Raw genomic sequence first — 25,368 nt, forward strand, 5'->3', positions numbered from 1 at the left:
TAAAAAAAACAAAACTTTAATTAAAAGGTATATTAATATAAATATAAGATAAATGAAATAATATAAAATTTATTAAAATAAAATATCAATAATGTTAAATTAAATGTATAATAAATAACTATGTTAAAAACATAAAATATAAGACAAAATTGCTTAAATAACATTAAGCAAAATAGCAAAAATAAAATAAATAACTTTATGAAATAAACTCTTTGCTTGCAACAAAACTCTATAAAATAAATTAAAATTAAAGTTGTTTCTATGTATTTTAGTAACTCATATACTTTACTACTTCATTTTTTATGAATTCTGATTGAAATTATTCCCTGAACTTATTTTTTCATTCTGATTTTTTTAGCAAGTTGAATCTATTTGAATAATTTATTATATATTCAACTCTATCGTGTCTGAATATTCGGAAATCCTCAATGGCCTGATCTCATACCGCATCTTTTGGTTTATAAAACCGACAAACTAAACTCTTGGGTGTTTTTCTATTCCCACATACGTGTGATAAAGTTTTTGGGTGGGTGGAAACCGTTGGACGAGAATGGCAGCGAGCTTCGTTACGGATGGGGCAAAGATTGTTAGGAAGCAGTGGTCTATTGTTAAGAGCTCTTTATCAACTTCAGTTACAAACTACCTTGTAATAGCGAAGGAAGCATCGGAGACCCTAAGATATAAATGATGAGTATGTTGAGCTGAGTCAATTTAGCCATGTCCGTCTGTCTGTCTGTCTCTCCGTCTGTCTGTCCGTCTGTCTGTCTATATACGAATTAGTCCCTCAGTTTTTAAGATATCCTTTTGAAATTTTGCAAACGTCACTTTCTCTTCAAGAAGATGCTCATTTGTCGGAACTGCCGATATAGGATCACTATAACATATAGCTGCCATACAAACTGAACGATCGGAATTAAGATCTTTGATCCACAGTAAGATCTTTGACCTTAGTACGGATAGGTCCCTAGTTGTGAAGTTTCCAACAGGCCATTACACTATCGTTATTCAAGTTGAAAGGTTGAGAATCTTATAGGCCGCCAGTTGCAGAAGCTGTATTGGAAAAATGCGAAATGGAAACACTTAATCACTTCATTCTTGATTGTTCCGCGTTTGTGTGGAGAAGGATTAAACACATGGAAGCTCACACTATAAGATATCCCACCGCGCTGGTGACAATAGAAATTAAGCAACTGGAAAATTTGTATTGGCCACAAGGCGTTTTGCTGACTAGTAAGTTCGAATACAGGATTTCTGCTTTTTATGGATTCACAAAGGTTTGCATAAAGTAGTCCAAATGCTACCAAACCTAACCACACTCTATTGTCTTAATTATACAGCAAGGAAACACCCGATACTACTTTTAGTTTCCATAGTGATTTTTGTGTGTTAGCTTAAAGAATTCTTCAGCTATAACCATGCTCTTCACTCCACCCTGATAATTAAAATATTTAAAGTAAATATGGAACATTCAGGTGAGATAGTGCGTATACGCAACATTCGCCTTCCGGTTTTGGTACTGAATTTAATTAATTTATTTATTTTATTTATAATAATTCATATAACAAAAAGAGTTTTATTATATAAATACATAAACGCAGCACTGGCTACGAGGCCTTCAGCCGTCTTGTAATTATAACTAGGTGAAAAATTCTATTTGCTAAGGGTTAGTAAAGATGTAAGTTGCTTGAATATATTTTAACAAATCGTTGGTTTTTAAGAATCTATATACAGTCATCACGTTTTTTTCTGAAGGTTCACTTAGTAGTTTTATGAGATCAATGTTGCCAGAGTTGTGGGCTGTTGGGTGAAGCATCGGACAGAGTGTGAGTAAGTGTTTGATAGAAGCGGTGTCATCGCAAAGGGGGCAAATGGATGGGCTTTTACCCGATAGTAAGTGGGCGTGTGTTATGATAGTGTGTCCAATCCTTAATCGAGTATACATATGTCTTCATTGCGCTAGTTGGAACTGTTGACGAGTAGATTATACGATTTCTGGCTGGGTTTATGACCGCGTAGTGATGTTTAAATGTTTTCCATTCGCTTGCGTTTTTTTGATGCCTTTTGTGCTTAATAAGGTTAGAAATGTCTTGCTTGGATGAGACGTAGTATGTTAAGGCAGGAGTCCTGGCTACATTTTTCGCAGCGAGGTCTTCAAAGTGGTTGCCTGTAATACCGGCATGGCCAGGGATCCACATTACTTGGATTTTCTGAGGGGCACCAATGACCGCGTCCCTGATAACTTCTATTATGGGATTGCGATTGGAAGGAGACGTTATTGCAGACATACAAGATTTGCTGTCTGTACAGATGAGGAACTTTCCTTTAGTCTTTTTTGCGTAATTAACTGCATGAAGGATAGCAGATCCTTCAGCGGTAAATACAGAGCTCGTTGAGGGAAGAAGCAAATTGCAAATAGTTTCTCCTGTGGCAGTGACAACTGCTAACGAAGTGGAATCGATGGACTTGGAGCCATCCGTAAATAATAACTTCCAGCCATTATTCGTGTAATTAGATTCCAGTTCAGCAAAGGTTTGTTGAAAGACTTCGTTTGGTGTGTTTTGCTTGAACAAAAACATAAGCTTATTCTGTAGTATTTTATCATTGATCAGACGAGAATGTCGAGTGGTGAATTTGCGTGTTGCGTTACGTAAAATATTATTTTCTGCAGCGAAACTTAAGCATCTCGAAATAGCTGATTGTATTCTTGGAATTTTTCTTTTTTTCGTGGCATGGGTGATAGTTGTATTTAGTAATGGGTTGGTGTTCTCAGCCGTTTTCGCAAGAATTTGGAGCGAAGAATCTATAATTTTATTTTGAATAGTTGGTAAACCAGATTCAGCCATTATCATTTTTATTGCTTTTGGAGCAATTGCCATAGATGGGGAGCCCATAATCTATTTTTGAAGTTGGCAAAGCTCTGACAACATTGACTAGTGTGTTCGGATGAATAAATGAATGCTTAGACGAGAGATATTTAACAATATTTAATCGTGACATTAACGAGTTTCTGACATATTTACAGTGAGCATTAAAATTATAATTAGAGTCAAAAATTAATCCTAGTATTTTCAGCTGTGTTTTACATTCAACATCGTTTGGTTGTGGGTTAGTGAAATACCGTTGCAATTTTGCTTCCTACATACATGAAGGATATGTGTTTTGTCTAAGGAAAGTGAAGCACCAGACTCCAGTGACCAAGTCTCAATTCTGGCGAGTATATTAGTAAATAAGGATTTAGCTAAATTAACGTCAGAGACTTTTGTGTAGATTAGGACATCGTCAGCATAGATCTGGTGCTCAACTCCTATGTAATTTTTTATCATCCTACTAATATCATCGAAAGCAATGATAAAAAGGAGGGCTGAAAGAGGTGAGCCTTGCGGCGTACCATTAGAAAGCGGGAGTGTTGAAGAAAGAAAACCATTTACGTTGACTTTGAGTTTTCTGTTTGTGAGAAAGTTAGTAATAAAACGTATCATATTCTGGCCTATTTTCCATTTTCTAAGTTGTCGAATAATAATATGGGTCCAATTCTCTGTGAAAGTCCAGAGATAGTACGGACACGTGGTTTTTGCTGGACAAAGCGTTAGTAATGAAGTAGTCTAGTTGGATTAAAGCATCTAACGTGCCTTGACCTTTTTTGTAGGCGACTTGATTCGGTGATATGAACTTGTTTCGCTGAGCATACCACATCAAGCGGTTAGCCACGATCTTTTCCAAAATTTTGCCCATACATGGAAGGAGGGAAATCGGCCTATAGTTAGCAAGTTCATCGGAGGATTTGTGTGGTTTAAGTATGACGTAGATTATTTTCCATAAATGTGGTACAATCACCGAAAAAAATTTCAGATCGGACCACTATAACATATAGCTGCAATACAAACTGTCCGATCAAAATCGTTTTCTTGTTAGGAACTATCATTTATTCTTGTTTATTTTAAAACTCTGCACATTTAATTTTCAGTTTCTATTTCCTCCTCCATTGATGACTCAATCTACTCCTATTTGATTTCATTCGACACATGCGTGTATTTCGCTGCAAATAGACTGTGTAATTTACCGCTACATTTCGGCGGTAACATTTGCATTTCGCGAAATTAATTAACGCTTACACACCTGCATTGCCACATTTCAGCGCACCACAAGTAGTTTGTTGCATGCAGCATACGACACTAATCACGCATTTTATGCGCATGTGTGTGTGAGGTTTCTGCAGCATATCAAGTATAACTGCTGTCACGAGGACAAACATAATATATACGCAGATATAGTTACATATAATCAAATGGCACTTTTGCTGTCACTTGCAGTTTTGGTGAGCATGTTGCTTGCATCACTGGCGCCACGGACGCCATGAGGTAAACAAATGTGGCATAAATACATAAAATGTTTTCATTAAATGCTGTGGCTGTATTTAATTAGATTAAAAATGATTTGCGTCGATACGCGCTTCTTGGTGATAGTACTGGATTGCGTCTAGACGCTTTCACGCTTGTCTTCCCGTTTTTGATAATAATTTATAGAAAACTTTTAGACTTTTACGCAATAATATTCGGAAAAATTTATAAAGCAAAGTAATATAAATTAACATTTTTTTCTTTTTTCCCCTCTTTTTCAAAGACTGATGCCACATATCATACATAAAAAACTGGCGAGCTACCAAATCTAACAAACAGTTAGTGATATGTGAGACCACTTTTCTGCATCGTATTCGTGAATGTTTTTGTTTGTTTTGTTTTGTAAAATTTCGATTTCTCATTGCCGAAGTATTTTGTGGCCCATCTGAACAAATCTGGTCTCATCGGAACTAATTACTAAACACATTACTTTGGGATTAGTTGAATTTTTACATAATTATTGCCACATTTCAGTCCCGTAAGGAACTCCACACTGAATTGTGAGCGCTGTTTCATTCACTTTTTCATGCCGCTCTCGAATCAATATTTTTCTAGCAAGACGAAAAGTTGCCTCGATCGTGGGATATGAAAAAGCTTGAACCACAATGCGCGCTGAACAAGTCACGCACATAAATTTTCATCACAATTTTTTTCATTATCTTAATTAAGAACATCCGTTAACACACAAAGCTGCTCGTTGTACTCTCAGTTACAGTTGGCAACTCTGCCCGCCCTTGGTTTGTAAATAAATATTTGCGAAAAGCAATTAAATCAATAATCAATGGCTTTAACTAAAATAGCGTAGACCACCAGAAGCGTTGATAGCAGAGCGAGAGAACCAGATGTACAAAAAAAGGGCAGAGTGATAATAACTTGATGGTAAAACCGCAAAGTAAATGGTTGCAATGGAAAAATATGTGTAAATTAAACTGATTATAATTAAGTAGCCGCAGTTGAGAGACAAACAAGCACCTACACACACCTACGTTTGTATTTATATGAAAAAGCGTATGTGGGAGAGACAAATTGATGGAAAATTATTTGAAGAATAAAATTCAGTATTAACAAAATAAAGCGTCAAATAACTTAACGGTATTAAATTTGAATAATTGTTTATATGTGTGGGTAAGCTTTTTATGTTGGCTCTCATTTAACCAGTGCTGCCTACTTATTTAATTATGTTTGCAACAAACGAAATTAATTTATTGCGTGAAATATAATATCAAAAAAATGAACAAAACATTTTTAATTAATTAAAAAAAAAAATCAAATTAAATTTCTTCTAATTAATATAAAAAACCTTAAAGTTACATTTTTTATTTACGTAAATATTTCCAAGCATTAAAATTCATTTAATTTTTCAATTTATTATCTGTCCGGTCTTTTTCCATGCAAATCGGCTAACTAAAATCTCAATATCTTTTGCACTGCTTCTCCTCAAACAATTCGTATTGCATTTCTATGGCATCTACCGCTTTGAAACACATACATACATATATGAATATAGTATTTACATAAGTCTCCACATCCGCCGCAACGGGCTATAACTAACTACTATATAGATGTTGATTTCGAAGTCAATGTGCCAATTGTTCGATTTTCTTACACAATCATCATTGTGACTGGCAGTTTTTCGGTCTTAAAATTTAAAGTTTTCTTGTCCTTTTCTTTATTACCTTGCAGAGAAATTTATGTGTTGTTTACTAAATGTAAGATTTAAACCAAATTATGGTTGCATCAAACAATATCTTTCACTGAGTATATGAAAAGTTAATAAAGCATAATTTGTTCAAATGTAACTAGTTACCTAAGCCCTTGTTTTGTGATGCAACTGAAACAATAACTACTGTGATTGGTCCCAATCGCTTTGGATAGTGTAATAATTTGTTTCTACATCGATATTCGGTTATTAAATTCGCAACTAGTTTGGTAACTGGTCGTACTGTTACTGGTTGTCAATGTAATGCTTTTTGAACTAGTTAAGGATGTAATATTTTTATAGCAAAAAAGCTTTGTTTCTACATCTCTGCCAAATGCTTAAGCGAGCTTTCCACCTTTTACAGGATTCGTCTTTACTACCGATGGTTTGAGGAACCTAGAATTTTATAACGGACCCAATGACAAGACAATGTACTTTATGAGTAGCTTTCGTCTGGCATAAATGTTATGGAGCAGATGTTTCTTAGCCTATTGTTTACCCAGCCCGCAGACCCGATTGTTGGATCAAGGACCCTTTGTCATTTTACTTTTTTGCAGCTTTTTTAATTAGCCTCATTAGTTAATGGACAAACAGTTCACGAGAAAATTAACAGGCTATTGGAGATAAATAATTTTATAAAGTCACGAGGTTTTCTCAACCACAATCGTATATAAATACTCAAATTAATTTTGAACATTTAGAAAATACTTTTTTTGGGTCTTTATCAAAGGTTATCGTCAAGAGCCATTTTTGATGCAAAACCCTAAACATAGCGAAACTAGCCAGGAATTGATAATCTCAATTCATATAATTATCTCAACAAAACCTAGTAGTTTTGAAGGACTAGTCCTTTGACTAGTTCAATCAGTACTAGATATTGCAAAATAATTAATTTTAGTTTCGAGGAAACTAGATAAAAAAATACTTAGCAACTGATGTCCAATATTGTCTTAGTTACTGTTGACTAGTTCCGAACTAGTCTTGGAAATAGTCTAAATTAGTCTGCTCACTAGTTCAATTAGTACTTTATATTTCAAAATAGTAATTATTAATATCATAAATAAATTTTTAAATTAAGGGTAGAGAATTTAATTTGTAACTAGTCCAAAATTGGTTCAACTTTTACTAGTTGCCATTAGTTCATCTTTAGTATACTGCTTAGTGCAATGTTTAACTCCTTCTCATTGCCTTAGATTTTCTAGCACACACAGCACTGCAGCTTGAAGCCATCACACTTCCGCTCCACACATTGTTTTTCAATACAACTGTTTTCCTATATCTATATATGTACATACATGCATATGTACTCCTATGTATAGTATATACATATATGTTATGTTATTCATTTACATATGTTTAAGCATTGAAAAGTATATAAGCATTTAAATGTGCCAGTTTATTTGCTTCATGTGGCATGCTGCAAGTTACTATTTGTATATCACTAATATTGCTTTCGCAGAACTGCACGCTTTTTGTTGTTGTTTTCTTTCTTATTTGCTTTACCATTTGCCGTCGCATTGTTTTAATATTTTACTTTAATTTCTTTATTTTTCTTTGCTGCAACATACTTTCCCATTTATTGTCGCCTCACCATTTTTTTGCATTTCTTGCACATCTGGTCCAGTTTTCATTTATTTTATATGCGTTGTTGTTGTTTTTCTTTAGATTGTTTATTTGCTTGTTACTTCCATGTCAGCGAACGCTCTCATTTCGAGTGGTTTCGATTTTGAAATGCTTCCAGTTAGAATGCAATATTCTCTACTACTAATTTGCACTACTATTACCGTTAGAAATTTTTTCTTTACTTTGTGAGCAGAGAAGCATCCGTGAAGTGTTCTATTTTCTTTTTATAATAGATCGTTGTTGAGCTAAAAATTTTCTGCTTTCAAGGGTTTAAGTGGGAGCACAGTAAGCTTGCGCTGATAAGGTGCCTCTCGAACAAAATAAAATTAGCGAAATCGCCAAATTTACTCACTTATGGGAGAATATGTGCCACTTAAGACGAATTTTAAATCACCAGAATGACCAGATGGAGGTATATGAAGAGAAAAGAAACAACGTATTTCACTATTAACAATCGTCATCAGTGTCGTATTCTTGAATTGAGAGTAAGCTATGTTTTCGCAAAAACTAGCTCTAGGTGGCACCAAAGCTCGAAATATCGCCAAACCTGAGATCCAATATTCTTCATATAATAGCTTCAATGAACTCAAAATGATTGGACTGGTCTATCCGCTGGGCAGAAAGGAAAAAAACAAATTCCTTCATTAAGTAAAACTGTCGAAATATGGAAGTCCACCACAATGATTTGAGGACTAATACTTTATCCAACAGCTGTTTCTGTATGTATACAGTAACGAGAAAAGTCAGACCAAGCCGGTCCCGGTAGTTTAAAATTCAATGACTTCAAATGTTTCTTTCAGGTAGATTTGTGCCAACATACATTGTTACAGCGTAGGTTCTTTGGACTTCCGATCATAGAGATAAAATAGGCAATAAGAAAGACAGACTTTGAACCTGCCCAAGACGTGATGAGTCCAAACTGGCAAAGGAACACTCTTACAATGTGGATGTTCAAAAAATGTCTGTTTTTAGGTAAAATTAGGCTTTTTCCTCGAGGACCTCACCTCTTTACATAAAGAGTCACCGCATGTAAGCCAAAGCTTTAAGGTATTTAATCTGCGGTTGATGGAGGCAATATATTTTTCACGGCACCCAGTTTAACAGTAGGCGAAGTTAATTAAACAAAGTTGGTTTCTAACTGATATTAAAAAGTTTTTTTTTTTTGATTTTTCTATAGGAATAGAAAATGCTTTAAAATGTAAAATTTTTAGTGCTGGCATTATTAAAAAATATCTCTTTTATTGCTCTCCACTGGACACTTACTGAGCAATTAATTTTCACTTCTTCTGCTTTGCTTTTCACTTCTTCATTTCTAGCCACTTGCTTGCGGTTCAATAACACTTCGATGGTTTCCGGACTATTTTCCCAGCCGACATACATAAATATTTACCTCAAACAAATGAATATGTATATATTTAATTCTGTGACACATAATGGACGTTAGTATATACTTATATACTGGCAAGTACATATCATGAGTTTTCTCATCCATCCTTTATAGCATTCAAATCCTCTTAAGGGCTAGTAACCTGTGTGGAAAATAATATATAGTATACTTACACTATATACATATATACATAAAATACACATTCATACTATATAACAGCTAAATAACGGTATAAATTTGCTGGCTAAAATATTATTGCAAGCAAATAAGTTGAAGTGTCACATTTCTATAACACCAGTTTGCTGGAATGTTTGCTGATACCTAGTATATAGTACTACTTGTAGTGTTATTTTCTTGCAAAAGCAGTCACTGACTCACTGAAAGTTGAAACTAGACCTGTGTGTATATCAATGATCAGTATGTTGAGCTGAGTCGATTTAGCCATGTCTGTCTGGCTAAGATATCGTTTTGAAATTTTACATACGTAAAACTCTCTTCAAGAAGCTGCTCATTTGTCGGTAGCTACATTATACTATAACATATAGCTGCCATTCTTGTATGGAAAACTTTCACATTTGACAATGTATCTTCACAAAAGTTAGCACAGATTATTTTCTATGATAATAATGTAATATACGAAGAAATTGTTCAGATCAGCTAACTATAGCATATAGTTGCCATACAGACCGAACGATCAGAATCAAGGGCTTGTATGAAAACTTTCGTATTTGACGTGGTATCTTCACGAAAATTTGACATGGATTACTACTGAACACATAATTTCCGAAAGAATTGTTCAGATCGGCTTACTATAGCATATAGCTATATGGCTATAAAAATGAAAGTAAACTACTAATATTCTCTAGGTCCTATTTCGTTTGAAAATAAATACCCTCTAAAACAAATTCTCCTCTCATTTCTGTGCATTTCGATTCATCCTATTGACACGATTATTGTGGTACCCATGTAATAGATATGTTAATTCATGCTAAGTCAGTTGTAATTGAAAGAACCTACCAAAGTCAATCATTATATTTTAAGATAGCAGTGGCGGATCCGGAGACGATTCTTGGGAGGTGGGGGGGGATAAATTGAATTTATCCTTCGATTTGGGTTTCAAGCTTATTATTGCAAGAGAAATACAGTACAAATTATGAAACAAAAATTATCAATTCCAAAGGTAAACAAAGTGGTTATAATCGAAAAGTCAACCATATGCATGCAATACATAGTGGCTCATTTTATTAAAAATTCAAACAGAAAAATCCTTTTACATTGCGTGTTTCATAACGCAAAACGATGGCTGCCAAGTTCTGCGAATCTTTCGATGACTTCTTCGGCGGTGATTTCGATGTCATGATGCGTATGAAGCAACGCTAATCCAACTAGTCTTTCTTGAAGCATGGTCGTCCTAAGCCATGTTTTGATGCGGCGAAGATAAGAGAAAGAACGTTCAGAGCTCGCGTTTGTTACGGGAAGTGTACAGAATACTCGGAGATAGGTGTGGATTATTGGGAATATGTCGACATAACATTTTCTTAATGTTTCCAGTGCAGAAGTTGGAATTTCGCTGTCTTAAATTTTTTGTTGCTGCTGCCAGTGACATTGCCAGTAGCTTAATTCACCTTTGAATTTCAATTTTTGTACGCTTTTTTCATCATCCAGAAGATTCCCGAATCTTTCTATCAAGCATCCAATTAGATCATCGATTTCGTTTTCTTTTAAAAGACTTGCTTTTTCTGGGAGCAACACACTCAATTGGTAACCATCCAAAACTTCTTGTGACAAACGAGCTTCCAAATCTTCTTTGATGGTATCCAGCAGAGGTATGTAGACAGAGACCCTGTAATAATCTTCGCAATTTTTCACATCGTAATTTTCGCGTTTCGTTTGTCGACCACATGTTCTCGGTCTCGATTCGTCAATATCGAGTTTTTCCGCCATTTTCTTGGCTTCTGAATAAATCAATCGGAATATTTCATCAACTTTTTCCCTCTTTTTTTCCAACGTGGCAAACAACGTCCCAATCATTTTTGATGCCTTCGCCAAATCAATTGCTTCCTTTTGAAGAACTACGCTGAGCGAATGGGTGAGCGATGAATGTCGCTGAGACAGAAGAGCCCGACGATAAATTCGAACTTGCACAAAACCGATACGAGAATTGTTGCTTTGCCTGCTGTTTCTGTGTTCTTCCACTCACTGATTTTTGACAGAGCTTCGATGATCAACGGTAACTTCGCAACAAATTGAAGGACAGCATCGTGCCTCTGTACCCATCTTGTTTCACACAACTGGACAATTTTTTCACCAAGTATCTTTGCTAATACAGTCACACGTTTTGGAAATGAGTTCTTGAAGAATTTGTCGACTTCTCGTATGGCACTGGCAACGTTTTCGATTAATCGTACTTTCACTGACTTTGAAATACTGTTGTTGAGTTTGTGCGAGAAACACGGAGTCGTGACAGCATATTCGGCCAAATATTTTTTTTTTTACAAAATGTGAATAAAAATCGGGAACATTTTCCGACAGAGCCGGGAAAATTTCCGTGCCTGATTTCCAGGCGTTTCCGGACCAGTTGTTATCGTCAGGAATCGCCGGGTTCCGAGGACGAGGGCAAGTAAAAACACGGGTTCTATATGCAAAATTGGCTCCTACTATTGCTGAATAGACAAACTTAACCTCAATTTTTATGTAAACACTCGTTTGAATGTCAGTGAAATTTCACCACGCAAAAAAAAGAACAGTAAAATCGAAACAACATCGATACTTACCATTTTAGATATTCAAAATTGGGCACTTTATTTTCCAGAATAAGGTATAACTTCACAGAAATTGACGAAAATGAAATGGGTAACTTGGGCAATTTATAGTTACTATATAGATGATTCCGTTCAGCTGGGCATAGCGTGATTCTATTAGACAGTCAAGTTGAGGCGTTTTTGGCGAGATAAACGGATTTAAATGAAACGTCACCATCCGTCGAGTGTTTTTATACTCAATAGTACCAATTGTACGGTATGAGACATATGTATATGCCCACAGAGATATCGAACCTATGGCGCATTCGATAGTCGCAAGTGGCATCATGTCTATATGTTTTTTGTGGTTCGTGGTGTCACCTAGCGTCAGTTGACCTAGCGTCAGTTGACACCACGAACCACAAAAAACATATAGACATGATGCCACTTGCGACTATCGAATGCGCCATAGGTTCGATATCTCTGTGGGCATATATGTCTCATACTGTACAATTGGTACTATTGAGTATAAAAACACTCGACGCATGGTGACGTTTCATTTAAATCCGTTTATCTCGCCAAAAACGCCTCAACTTGACTGTCTAATAGAATCACGCTATGCCCAGCTGTAATGATTGTAATGTAATCATGTAATTCAGAGGGCATCATTTTTATACTCTCGCAATAAAGTTGCTAATAACGGTATCTCGATTATCACTATATCATGCGAGAGTATAAAATGTTCGGTGACACCCGAACTTAGCCCTTCCTTACTTGTTTCTAGTTGTAAGCAAGTATGGAGAGAATCTTCGTAATTGTTCATACTTCAATTATAGTTATTTCGTTTACTTACATATCCGATAAGCCCGAAATGTTCCTCATTTCTGATTTAAACGCAAAAATGTAAATATGCTATATATTTTGTTCACAGTTTTAGTTTCTACGATGGATAAATGTTTCCCCGGTTAAAAGTTGGTCAAGAATATATAAAAATGTACAAAACATAATTGTCAAACATAGGTGTTCACTTTGACAGACTATACTTTATATTTGCCAGATCAGTTGCGGTCATACTTCTACAGCTTAAATCGTTTTGTTTCAAATTGTGATATCATTTAAATAATCTGATAGTGAACAGCACAAACTCAGGTAAATATGGAAAACTTTATTTATTTGACCAATTATCTTCAGGAATTTTGGCACAGACTATTGTTCAAGGCAACGCTACAATCTCCTAACATTTTTAAGAAATGCACTTGCTTGCAGATGCGGTTCGAAGTTAACATCTGTTGTTTTTGAATAAAAATATTACGGAATGTCATCAATTCAGTCAAGTGTGAGCGATTTTAAGGAATAATAAAAGAATGTATGTGCTGATGATGTAAAAATCGTGCCATTTTGAAATAACCAATTTCTTGGGAGACTCCCTACCGGCCATATTAGAGTTATTTTTTTTTAGCTAGAAACTTGAGTTCTGACGCTGTCCGACTCTTTAGACATTGACTTTTAGATTTTGACAAAGGTCATCGTGATATAGAACTTTCAGTGCATTTTTGGAAGAAATGCTGTTAGTGATATACATTGTGACAAAAAAGTACACGGAAATTGTAAAAAAAAATCAAAATATTAAATTAAACATCAATATTTATTTTGTAGACTTCAAAGTAATCATCTCCGGATGTAATACACTTATGCTAACGATTTTGTCAGCCCTCGAAATACTTTTCATAAGCATTTTAGGCCTTCAGCTCCTTTAGCGAATTTTGTTTTATTTCTTCGACTGACTGAAAATGGCTTCAAATCGGCAGCATCAGTTTGGAAACAAGAAAAAATCACACGAAGCCAAATCTGGTGAATACGGTGGTTCATCGATGGTATTCATTGCATGTGTGGCTTTAAATTCGGTCACAATCGTGGCTCGATGCGATGGTGCATGATCATCGTGTAAAATCCATGAATTGTTCTTACACAATGCCAGCCGCTTTCGAAGGTTGTTCTCAAGAAAATGCCTCAATACGGACAAATAGAACTCCTTATTGACCGGCTTTCCCTCCGGAACAAATACTAAAACAACCGAGATATCCAATAAATACGTCAAAAATATGTCTCTGTATCTAATATATTGAACTATTTTTAATGAATATTTGCCTATTTTTTATTTATGATGACGAAGACTTTATAAAAATTTTCGGAGATAAGACTTTTAGTTGATATTATGAACAAATTTTTCTTGTTATTTAAGTTTCGAATTTATTCAAATATGTATATTACTTACCTATAAATCTACTTACGGAGCTCAAGACCTAAAAACTCTCGTGACAATTCGCTACTACTCTGGAATTTACCTTCGGAATTATTTTTATTAAATTTGTCTCGGTATATGATACATACATATATGTGCGTATTGGTTGAAACTCACTTGATTTTTTTTATTTGTGCTCAGTAAACCATTTTACATTTATTAGGAATATATTAGTTAGTTCTTTTGGTTAGTAAAATCGCTTAGGTCACATTAGCATTATTAAGTTAAACAACTATTTAATTTATTTAAAGTTTATGCACTATTTTACTTGCGCTCTGAACCAGCGCCAAGAACAAAGTGTTTTCAAAAAACTGCTTTTGTTGTTGTTCTTATTATAACTGTTAATTTTCCACACGATTTAATTAAGCGCGATAAATCTGCAAGAGAAAGAAGTTAAAGCCAAAATGTTGGGGGAACGCAAGGCAGCTTCGCTCCTTAGAACTGCAAATTGCAAGCAAAAATCACAAATGAAAAGTGCATGTATGTGTGTGTGTTACTGAGTCACCTATAAAATTCACTTAAAATTAGGAAATGAGTTGACATAAATTAAAGTAACAAATTAAAGTAATTAAATGTGACGAAGGCGAAAAAAAGAACTCGTTGACAAAAAAGCAGTTGTGGGGGGAACAGCACTATGTCATTGGGACTCAAGGCTGCCGTCGCCTTCTCCGTCCTTGTCGTTGTACTCAGCGCCACCACCGTCAGTCATTGTGTACACCTCACTGGGGCATTCACCAATTTTAATTCAATTTTTATGCTGCAAGTATGTCGCTGTAAATTCATCACTTGACACGCGTTAGGGTGCCGAGCGCGCGGACGCGACTTGGCTGCCAGCACTTGATAGACGCACTCACATAGTAGTAGTTGAACTCGGTACTGATGCTAGCAACAACAACATCGCGTCACATTTTCTCCATGCAATATAGTTTAATTTAATGAGATCTCATGCTTCTTTGGCTATTTTTATATCAGGCGTTTGCATACTTTAGGGCGCGTTGAAGGGGTTCTCCGACATGTGTGTGTGCACGTGGACGCAAGTAAATACATGCCATTGAATTTATGTGCACTTGGAATTATGAAGCTATTAATTTATAAATAACTCAATGGGAAGTGAGAGGGGTGAATATGATGGAAGCGGAGGGTAGCGGGAGAGGTCATATTAAAATGCTAGCAGCTAGACTCTCACCCTCAACAAAAGTTAGTGAAAATTTTAAGTGTAAAGAAAAACTTAAGAAAGGAAAAAAAGAAAAAATGGGTTATTAGCTGGGAGGGTGACATGGAAAAATATGAGGAAAGTGGATGAAAAACGCGAAATTGTTACAAGAAACTTATTTTTTATTTATTACTAACTAAGTAATGGTATTTATACAGTTATCATATATAAAAGAAAAAACATTTCTTAAAAAAATTAATACCTAAATGGAATTTCGTAAAGATATCTTATGAAATAAAAAATATTTCCATACAAGTACTTTATTCCAACCGTTCAGTTTCTATGGAAGCTTTATGCTTTAGTTGCTCAATATCGGCGATTGATAAGAGAGCAGCTTTTTGCTCTAAAACAAACATGTGGAGAGTCAGATCGATATGTCAAAAACTGAAGTACATGTTCATATATATACAGACGGACGGACACGGCTAAGTCGTCTCGATCATCACGTTGATCTTTTTTATAAAAACTTTATTGGGACCCTTTTGGTTGTAACAAACTTGGTGACAAACTTAATATACCGTGTTCGGAATAGTTTCTATAAGCGAGTGTCAACATAACATGCCAATCTGTGTGAAATTTCCATAAAGTTCCCTTAAATATATTTATTTTGTTTGTGGCAATTGTATTGAGAAAGTTTCTGAGGACATATGGTGACTATTACAAGCACCCATATTATTTCGGAATTATTTGGCTGGGAGTATTTCGAAATTTCACAATTATTTATTTTGTTAATTCTTACAATGCTATATTTAAAGTGGCTTAATTATTGCTTAACCATAAATGAAACAAATGAATGAAAAAAGTATTAAGAAAGATTCCTTTGTATTGTGATGTTTCCAAGGAATTGTCGGAATTAGATATTATTTGTATTGAGAAGTCGACAAATTTCGTAGTATTTGTGTGATATATATATGAGGATTATGGAAAACTCGCCTCTACTCGTGATAAAAAAAGTGAAGAAAATTGTGTCTAAAAATAGAGAACTTACAGAGTCGTGATCTAAAAGGGTCTTAAATCTTTTATTGACCAACAGCATTTATTTTGATAGATCTTTAGTTTCCCAACACCAGCGGATTTGAATCAGTCATTTCATCACTTATTGGAAAGTTTGAAATCTCTAGAGTTATTTTTTATCAAACATTTGGTTCAAACGATTTCTAGCATATGTATATTTAAGAATTTCTGGTGGTTGAATGGTCCGCAAGCTTTCTCTTCGTATCATTTGTAGACTTCGTATTTATTTTTAAGATATACTAGATATGTAAAAGTTTAATATTTCTTGCGGTAAGAGTTTTATAAGTACCGTTATGGATACATACATAAAATTGGCTGGAATAAAAATTGAAAAGTTTTAGGAAGTTCATTGTCGATTTGGGAGACTCACAATTTCTAAGATCTATTTTATAAATTATAATTGCAGATTAAATTTTAAAATGCACATTATAATCCCGATAGATGGCGCAAGAGTCACATAAGAAGTAAAAACTATATACTCTCCGATTTAGGCAATATTCAAGCATTATCACAAGAAGGTGAACCAGACTACCAAAAAAGAAATTGCGATAGATGGCACCAGATCGAATAACGATAATACGAAATGAATAAAAATATTAGCTCTAAAGGTTGTTGAAAAAAATCTAAAAAATGTGAATTTTAATTTTTTGTTTTAGAAAATATTTTTCTCATTAATAAATCCCCCGCATTTCCTTCACAAATTGAACTGCACACCTTTTAATCAACATGATTTTATGCAAAACAAGTTAGGAAGAGCCAAGTTAGGAAGAGCCAAGTTAGGGTATAACCGAACACTTTTTATACCCTTGCAACTTCCAAGGATTGAATCCGTTCATTCATTGTAAGCATAAAAATTATATGCGGTATAATGTGACCCGGTAATTCGAAAATCTTTATAGTAAGTTATAGTCTAAGGAAAGTACTGACCCGATTCAACGCATTTGTAGCACACAGACATACTACTACCAATATTTTCGATCAAAAGTCAATTGTAGATACTGGGGTCCACATATTCGGTACCTAGGGGTTTGAACAGTTTTCTTTGGATTTGAAAAATTTTTGGCATTATTTGGGCAAAGCTTTATTCAGTTACATTAATTTATTCTTGATTTGTATACTCGAATGGAAAGAATCAGATGGAATTTAGAATTGTGTTAAATAAAAAGTAGGCGGGGCTGCTTTCCGATGTCATCTATTTTTACACTGTAACGTAAAATTTGGCAATCCTCCCAAATTTGGTTAAAATCCGTTGAGGGGTTCCTGAGATATGTGACTTTACCTAATAGTGGTCGGTTCCACGCCCATTGTCCAATTTTGAAACCGCTCTAATAGCGTCCGCTCATGCCACCTCGGGGTAAAATTTAATGTCCATCTCGTAGTTAGTTTAGTAGTTCTGAACAGTAGCGACATGGGGAGTGGGCGAGGTTGTCTGCACTTTATTTGTTTTCGGATAATGGCGATTAGTTGGCGTGGCAGTGGTCCGATCGCGCCCATCTACGAACTCAATTTTTTTTCCAAGAAACGCGCATTCCCAGTTTATTCAACATATCTCAATTTTTACTCAAGTTACAACTTGCAAGGACGGACGGACAGACAGACAGTAACCCGAATTTAAACTCGTCTCATCATCCTGATCATTTATCTTTCTCGATTTGTTTTAAGTGATACGGGCAACCGTTGGGTGAGCAAACTATTATACTCTGTAGCAACATGATGCAAGAGTATAAAAATGCAATCAGTTTTTTTAATTTAATTTCTACTTATGTAAGCATTTAAGAAAATGTGCCACTCGGTTGAGCTAATGCAAACAGCAGAAAAAGGGAGAGAGCGCGAGAGAGAGAGAGTGAAGAAAGCCCACTTCAGCACCACAACTTTTACTTAATTGCAGTGCATTTGTCTTTATTGACGGTAATTTTGGCTAATTGCATGTTTGTTGTTTTATTTGTGGTTGTTGTTGGAGCCACAGCTGTTGCTGCGTCTGCGATTGCTGCTAATGTGGCGCAACACTCAATTAAATTTTTGTTTTGTGGATTTTCTTTTCGTAATTTGCCTCGAACACATGTACTTCGTTGCAAATTTACCCCCCATCCAACTTGGGTCACCGGCATTCATTGCGCTTAGCTAATACCGAATTGATGAAGTGAGTGCAGATGTAAATACTTTTATGAAGAGCTGGATGGCGTTAGTTAATTAATTCATTTATTTATTTTTTTTTTTTTTGGTAATTTTTTAATTATTTATTTTAAGCAGAAACTGTCTGAAAAAAATTTTAAGTAGATAAAAATAAACGAAGAAGTAAATAAATTGACAACAGAACATAAATAACATAAAAAAAAATCTTTTAAAAATTGAAAATATTTAAAAAATTTTATTGAAAATAATAATTAATAAAATTGAATTTTCATATGGTAAAAGTATAATAAAAATTATATAAAAAATTAATATATAAAAATACTATTATTTATAATAATTTGGCTTTATATCTTAGCCTACAATGTATTTTATAAATAAATAATAAGTAACAAAATTTTAGATTGCGTTTTAAATTTATATAATTGCCATTTTTTCAAGCTTAATAAATTTTCATTTTTTAGTGTTGTTGATGCATTAAAAAATTATATTTATCTTTTAAAATATTTCATACGTCATATTAACACTTCTTTTAAGAAAACTTTATTTCAAATCAGTTTTAGTAGAGTTTCAAAATATTCCATTGTAGTACATAAAATTTAAAAAAAATCTCAACTAAATATAGTATATCGAATTTAATATTGATTTACTATTTTATTTTAATTTTTTAAAATATTGTTATTTAATTGCAAATATATAAAATAAATAAAAATGAATTTGAATTTTTCAAAAAGTAAATTATAAATAAAATGAAATAAATAATTAAAATACAATATATGTATGTATGAATCGTCACTTAAAATGCAAAACAAGGTATCATCAAAAAATCTTCACTACATCATAATACATATATGTATGTATCATAAACTGTTAAACTTCCGCTGACCAATATATCCAATATATAACGATTTTATAACCAAAGCACACACTTAGTTTCAATATGAGTTATTTCTATTTTATCGTTTTTCCTTCACTTGTAAACTTATGAAAAGTGATGTTCTGTTATTTTACATTTTAAAATAATATTAAAATTATAAATAAGAAAAAAATGAAAGCAAAAAACTTGTACAAATCGTTTTCATTTTCCTAAAGGAAACATTTTAACAATTTTTCTATTAAATTCATATCAATACCAAATATCAGTTTTGCCATGGCGGACTCCTAAACAAAACTAAGATGCTTTTGCCAAGAGAATTTTACAATATCTTAAAATCATATCTAGCGAACCGTTTTTTTTTGAATTATTCTGATTTAAAGGAAATAAAAGCTGGTGTTCTTCTAGGTAATGAGTTAGAACCCATCCTTTACCTAATCTTTACGTGCGATCTACCACACGATAACAATTATATTACAGCAACATTTGCAGGTGATATTACGGTTTTGTCTGTCGGAAAAACAGACTGAATCAATTGCAATATTGCATAAACCATAAACGGTGTGCAGATACCATATCACATTATTGGGAAATACCTTGGCAAGACCCTGGTTACGTAAATGGAGTGCACATGTCAAAAAGAAAAAAGAAGAATTAGAAATAAAATTCAGAAACATGTATTGGCTATTGGGTAGAAAGTATGTCGTATCCACATATAAAAAAATACTTGTTTACAAGCAGGTTGAACTTATGGGATGCAACTTTAGTGATACCCAAGCACTAGCACTGTCATACAAAGCCAACGATTCCAAAACAAAACTTTAAGATGCGCGCTCAATGCGCCTTGGTATGTTCGCAGTCACGATCTTGAACGCGCTCGCAGAATCGACGCAGTTGCCGCATCAATCGACAAATATGCAAAGTCTCATATGGAAAGATTTTGACCAGGTGAACACTGATGCCTCAGCACTCGTCTTTCAAAGTAAATGCAAATAAAGGCTTAAACGCAAAAACCATATCATCTTATAAAGTAGCCAGACTATACCCAGCAAAACCAATGATTCGTTGGTTTATTTTATGTTAACTGGTCACAAGTTTTGCTCAGACTTTTTTTATTGAGAAACAAAATTCATAAAATAAAATTGCCTTAGAATAGTCAAACTTTAACCCTTAATATCTTTTAAACGGTTGGGTTAGGAAGAAGATCTTTTGATAAAGCATTCAGTTTTTTACAAATGATGAGACGATATATTTTTTCAATTAATTGTAAGCGCGAGTTGAATTACTCTATCTGATAATTTAACCAAATAAGAGCATACTTTGAGAGCCTAAGAACCTATTTATCAGCGAACCAATCGAAAAAATCGTCTTTTTGATCCACCCTAATAAACACATTTAAATAACTAAATAATCTTACTCAAAATTTAATAAATACTTTAAAAAAGCAAGAAATAAATATATTTACGACATTTACATTTGGTTACTTAAAATTGGATGAAAATAATATTGCTGTACAAATTTTGCTATAAAAAATAAAAAAAAAAAAATTATTATAAAAAAATTTAATTTTAAATACAAAGCCATTAGTAATAAATGATAAAAATGTTAAAAAAATAAGTCTAGATAGTTTTGAAATAAATAAAAAATAAGTAAAAAGTAAATAAAAATATATATATTTTTTGACTTTAAATAAATTGAAGAAAAGTTTCTTTGAGTTTTTTTATTAACTTAAATTTAAAATTTAATTTTTTTTGTTTATTTTTTAAAATATATATTAATAACTTAACTAAATTAGTAATAAAAAAAATAATATATAATAATAAATTTAATAATAAATAATAATTTATATATGTTAATAATTTAGTATAATTAATTATACAACTTACAAAATTCTTAAAAAAATTAAAATTATTTTTATAAATAAACAAAACAAAATTAATATATATTTTAGTAATTTAATAAAATTAATTTAGCAAATATTTAATATTATAATTAATTAAAGTAATTCAATCTATTTTATTGTTTTCTATAAAATTTGTTGTTTAAAATAATAATAGTTATTATTATAATATATTAAATTATATACATATTTTTTTTAAATTTATTTTTTAAAAATTATTAAAGACTTTTTTCGCAGTATCATGGCCGCCAAATTTTTAAGCAACATTTTTCCATTTAACTTTTTTAAGAAATATTATTATTTTATTAACATTTCCGAGTATTATATTTTGCATAAAAAAATTAATAAAAAATAAAACTCTGGAAAATGGTCTAATAAATTCTTTTTTTCAAATAAAATATATTTTTTTATTACAAATATAAACATTTTTTTATAACTTTATTAAAAATATTAACAAAATAACTCAGAAAGAAAAATTTTCAAAGACAAAATATAATTATAAAAATGTTTAAAAATAATCGGATATTTTTTTAGAATATTAATATTTTTACACAAAATAATTATGTTAAAATACAAATAAAATTTTAAATATTATAATGTAATGAATTTAATTGAATAATTTCCTTAATATGTTAATATTTTCTTTAATTTAATAATTATTTGTTAAATTGGCTTTAGTGAAACATTTGTTGTTCAACTAATTCTATGCAAAAAAATATGATGTGATGCCATAAAATTAAATAAAAAAAATAAAAATTAAATAAAATTAAAATTTGTTGATAATATATTTTTTAAATATGCTGTTCAAAATGAGTGTCATGGAGATGCAAGAGCTAAAATGTTCCTGCATACAAACAATAAATTAATTAAATTTGTTTTGCTTCTTTTTTGTTTTCTTTAATTGTTTTCCTAAAACATTCTCCAACTTGATGGAAAATTGGCAAAATTTAATACACTGAAAAAAATTATTTTAGGAAGCAAATGTTGAATACCTCAAAGCTCTGTAAGATACAATGGATATTTGTCTTCAGTGAAGTAAAGAGTTTAAAGCACACTGTATTAAAAGATATAAGGAAATAATATAAACCTAAAGAGAAAAAATTATAAAAACATAAAAGGAGGCATAAAAAATTGCAAATATCAACCTTAACTTTTATATATTTTACTTCAATAGTATGTGACTTTTATGCGAAAATGTAAAACAAATGAAAATTATCAAATTTAAAGTTTTTTTTCAATACTTAGAACTCTTTAAATAAAAATTTGTAAAAAAAAATTGAGAACTAGCAAATTAAAAAACTGATTTTATTTTCTAAAGTTCGTTGCTTTTTTTTTACTAAATTGTCATAAATAATATAAATTCTTGAACCTCAAGAGGAAGTTTTGAAAAATGTTGTATGTTACAAAAAAAGAAATAACGGTGCTTTAGAGAGCAATTAAAATATTTGGCAAATTCAACAACCTTCACTTTCAACAACACTTTGACGCGCTGTCGAGCACTCAAGCGTCAATCTGCAACAACAGTTTGTAACAGCTGAATAAATCTGCCAAAAGTTGATTAGTTGATTTCACTCAAGCACTTGAACACAAAATTGCTTTTGTTGTTATTTTATTTTTTATTTAAGTTTTACTTTTTAGTTATTGCGTGCACTCTTTAATATTTAATAAATATTTGTCGGGTTGTACGCGTTCAAAAAACCTGAAGCGGCCAGCAATGAGCAACGCGTTTACAAAACGACAAACGCGCACAGAGCTAGACAGAAGTGGAGCGCGCTGTAGGCTACGCGATTTTCAAGTCAAAAGTCAAAAAACAATAATGACAAAATCGTAATAGAATTTACAGCTTCCGCTCGCAAGCAGCGTGAGGAAATAGCTGGCTGAGCGCTTTTCCGACACTTGCAATATGGTCTGACTGTAGCTATTAAGCGGTGGAAGTAGGGAAGCGGCTGCTAGGCGGCGTATGGCTAGCGTTTTGGTTAAATTTGTTTGTTTGTTGTGGTTTTTATTATTTTTGCTTATCAAAGTTGTTTTCAAATACGCGCGCTTATGTGCTAACCCACTGGTTTGCCATTTATGCAAAGCGCGTTTATGCGCTCACGATGAAAGCGGTTGGCTAAGCGCAACACTTTCGAATTTAGATACTAAGCAACGCGGCTAGGGAATACAGCACGCGCCCGGTCAAGCAGCTCAATATTGTTAACACCACTTTTCAAGAAAAAAAATATGCAACCGCCTGAACTATCGCTTGAAACGCGTTGAGTCGCCTTGCATGAAAATTCTGTCGCGACGCTTGAAATACGTTTAATCTAAGCGCAAATATATGCCAGTATACGTTTTAAACTAAGCGCGCGGAAATCGCTCGGAAAAAATTTTTTACTGCATGCGTTTATTCAAAAAGCTGCGTTTATGCTAGGCGACTAGATTATCAGTGGCGCTATGCTTGGTTACTTTCTGAGTATTGGTTAGTTATTAGCGGGCAAAAGAATAAGAACGCGACCGCTCGTACACGTTGTCGCTTATAGACTGAAGCGTTTGGTAGCGGCTGTTGGCTAAAAAACATGGCCAGAATGGCAAGAACGCAACGATGCAACTATTTTGTTGCAGCAGCAGCGCCGATTGGATAGCATGCCGATTGTGCAGCAATCGCAAAGCAAAAACAAAACAGCTAGACAGTAGAACAACAGCGCGTGGCAGCACAAAAAAATAAAGCAAAAACAACAAACTAGATATTTACACGCTACGCATATGGCAAACTAGAATAGTTGCATGCACAATTGCAGCCAGCGGCGCACAGCCAACCACACCGCTTTAGCAAACTGCAGACGTACACGGAAGCGGCGCTCGCAAACTGCACTCTGCACTCACCGCTATGCGCGCTGCAATGCTGCAAACAACGACGCTCTCAATGCTATTGATAAATCTCAGTAAGCTAAGAAATTGAGCGCGCGCGCGTCACACCAAAGTGGAACGCACTCAGCTGCAAGCTTCGATGCAGCGCTGTAGCAAGCGGCGCTTGTAGTGTTTACTGCCGCTTAGCTCAAAGCTAACCAGCGTTCGCAATTCGTTGCCCATTGGCTAAGATGGCCCGAAGCGCCGCCGTTTATATTGTCGTGTCGTCGCCGCCAATGTGGCGCCACGAGCGCGCGTAGCTGGCGTAAAAGTCTGCAGCTGGCGCTATTGGCATCAGCAGCAACGCTAAGCTGCACCGCATGCTCTGCCTGACATTGCATAAAAATAAAATAAAAATAATTTGCTGAAACGCTGAATTTTCTAAGCAGTTTTATTCCAGAAAAAACTACTGAGCGTTATTATTGCAGCCGACGCCAAGCGCTCCGTCGAGGCAGCGCTTAAACGACAAAAGCCAACATATTTATATTTATTTATATGTACTGAGTTCACAGCCGTAGTGAATTACCGACCGACCACGACTTGTTCACCTACTCACCACACCTCTGCGCTCACACAGGAAGTATGCGGTAATCGTATGTTTGTGTCACTTGCGGAAGTTCAAGTGCTGCTACTAAATGGCTTCTTTTGTGCAACGGACTTTTCATGCAGCCAAATTCACCACGCTTCCGAGCAGACATAAGTATAAAAGTAACGAGTAACAGTTTGTGCAGAAATACTCTTTAAGATGGGAACAGGTGAGAGCATTTACAGTTAAATACCGTTAGCGTAGTTTTTGAAGAGCGTGAGAGCCTGCCTTAAGGAAGAGCGTTACTCTTTCTTTTATTAGCACTACAGAGACAAAGCGTTTGCCTACAGAACGAAAGTTTATGAAAATAACTCCTTAGCAACTCGCTAAGCTTAAAGAAATGACCATTTATGAAGTACAGCTTCAGCTACTTTCTACTGTAAATATACCCTGAAGAGGAAAGTTAGCGACGAAGTTTGTGACACCCAAAAAAAAAACGACGGAGATCATTTAAAGTATGTAAGTATATAAATGATCAGCGTGACGAGTTGTGTTGGCTTAGCCTTGTCCGTCTGTGTATATGTGAACTCGTTCCTCAGTGTTTAATAGCCTAGACAGACGGCATCGTTAATCCGGATTAACTGCACACTTAATCAGATCCAAATTTGTAGGT

The 25,368-nt window shown here is 33.8% G+C and overlaps 1 protein-coding gene across 1 annotated transcript in view; it reads right to left on the reverse strand.

Moving 5' to 3' along the window:
• LOC126756229 (mucin-19) overlaps positions 1-23,847 on the reverse strand; it is a 535,736-nt gene extending 511,889 nt beyond the window's left edge. The window contains 2 exon segments of the mRNA XM_050469149.1: positions 14,123-14,526; positions 22,743-23,847. The gene's annotated coding sequence lies outside the window, so the exon portion shown is untranslated.
• Positions 23,848-25,368: the final 1,521 nt, after the last annotated feature.

This window comes from Bactrocera neohumeralis, chromosome 4, assembly GCF_024586455.1.
Source record: "Bactrocera neohumeralis isolate Rockhampton chromosome 4, APGP_CSIRO_Bneo_wtdbg2-racon-allhic-juicebox.fasta_v2, whole genome shotgun sequence".
NCBI classification, from domain to species: Eukaryota; Metazoa; Arthropoda; class Insecta; order Diptera; family Tephritidae; genus Bactrocera; species Bactrocera neohumeralis.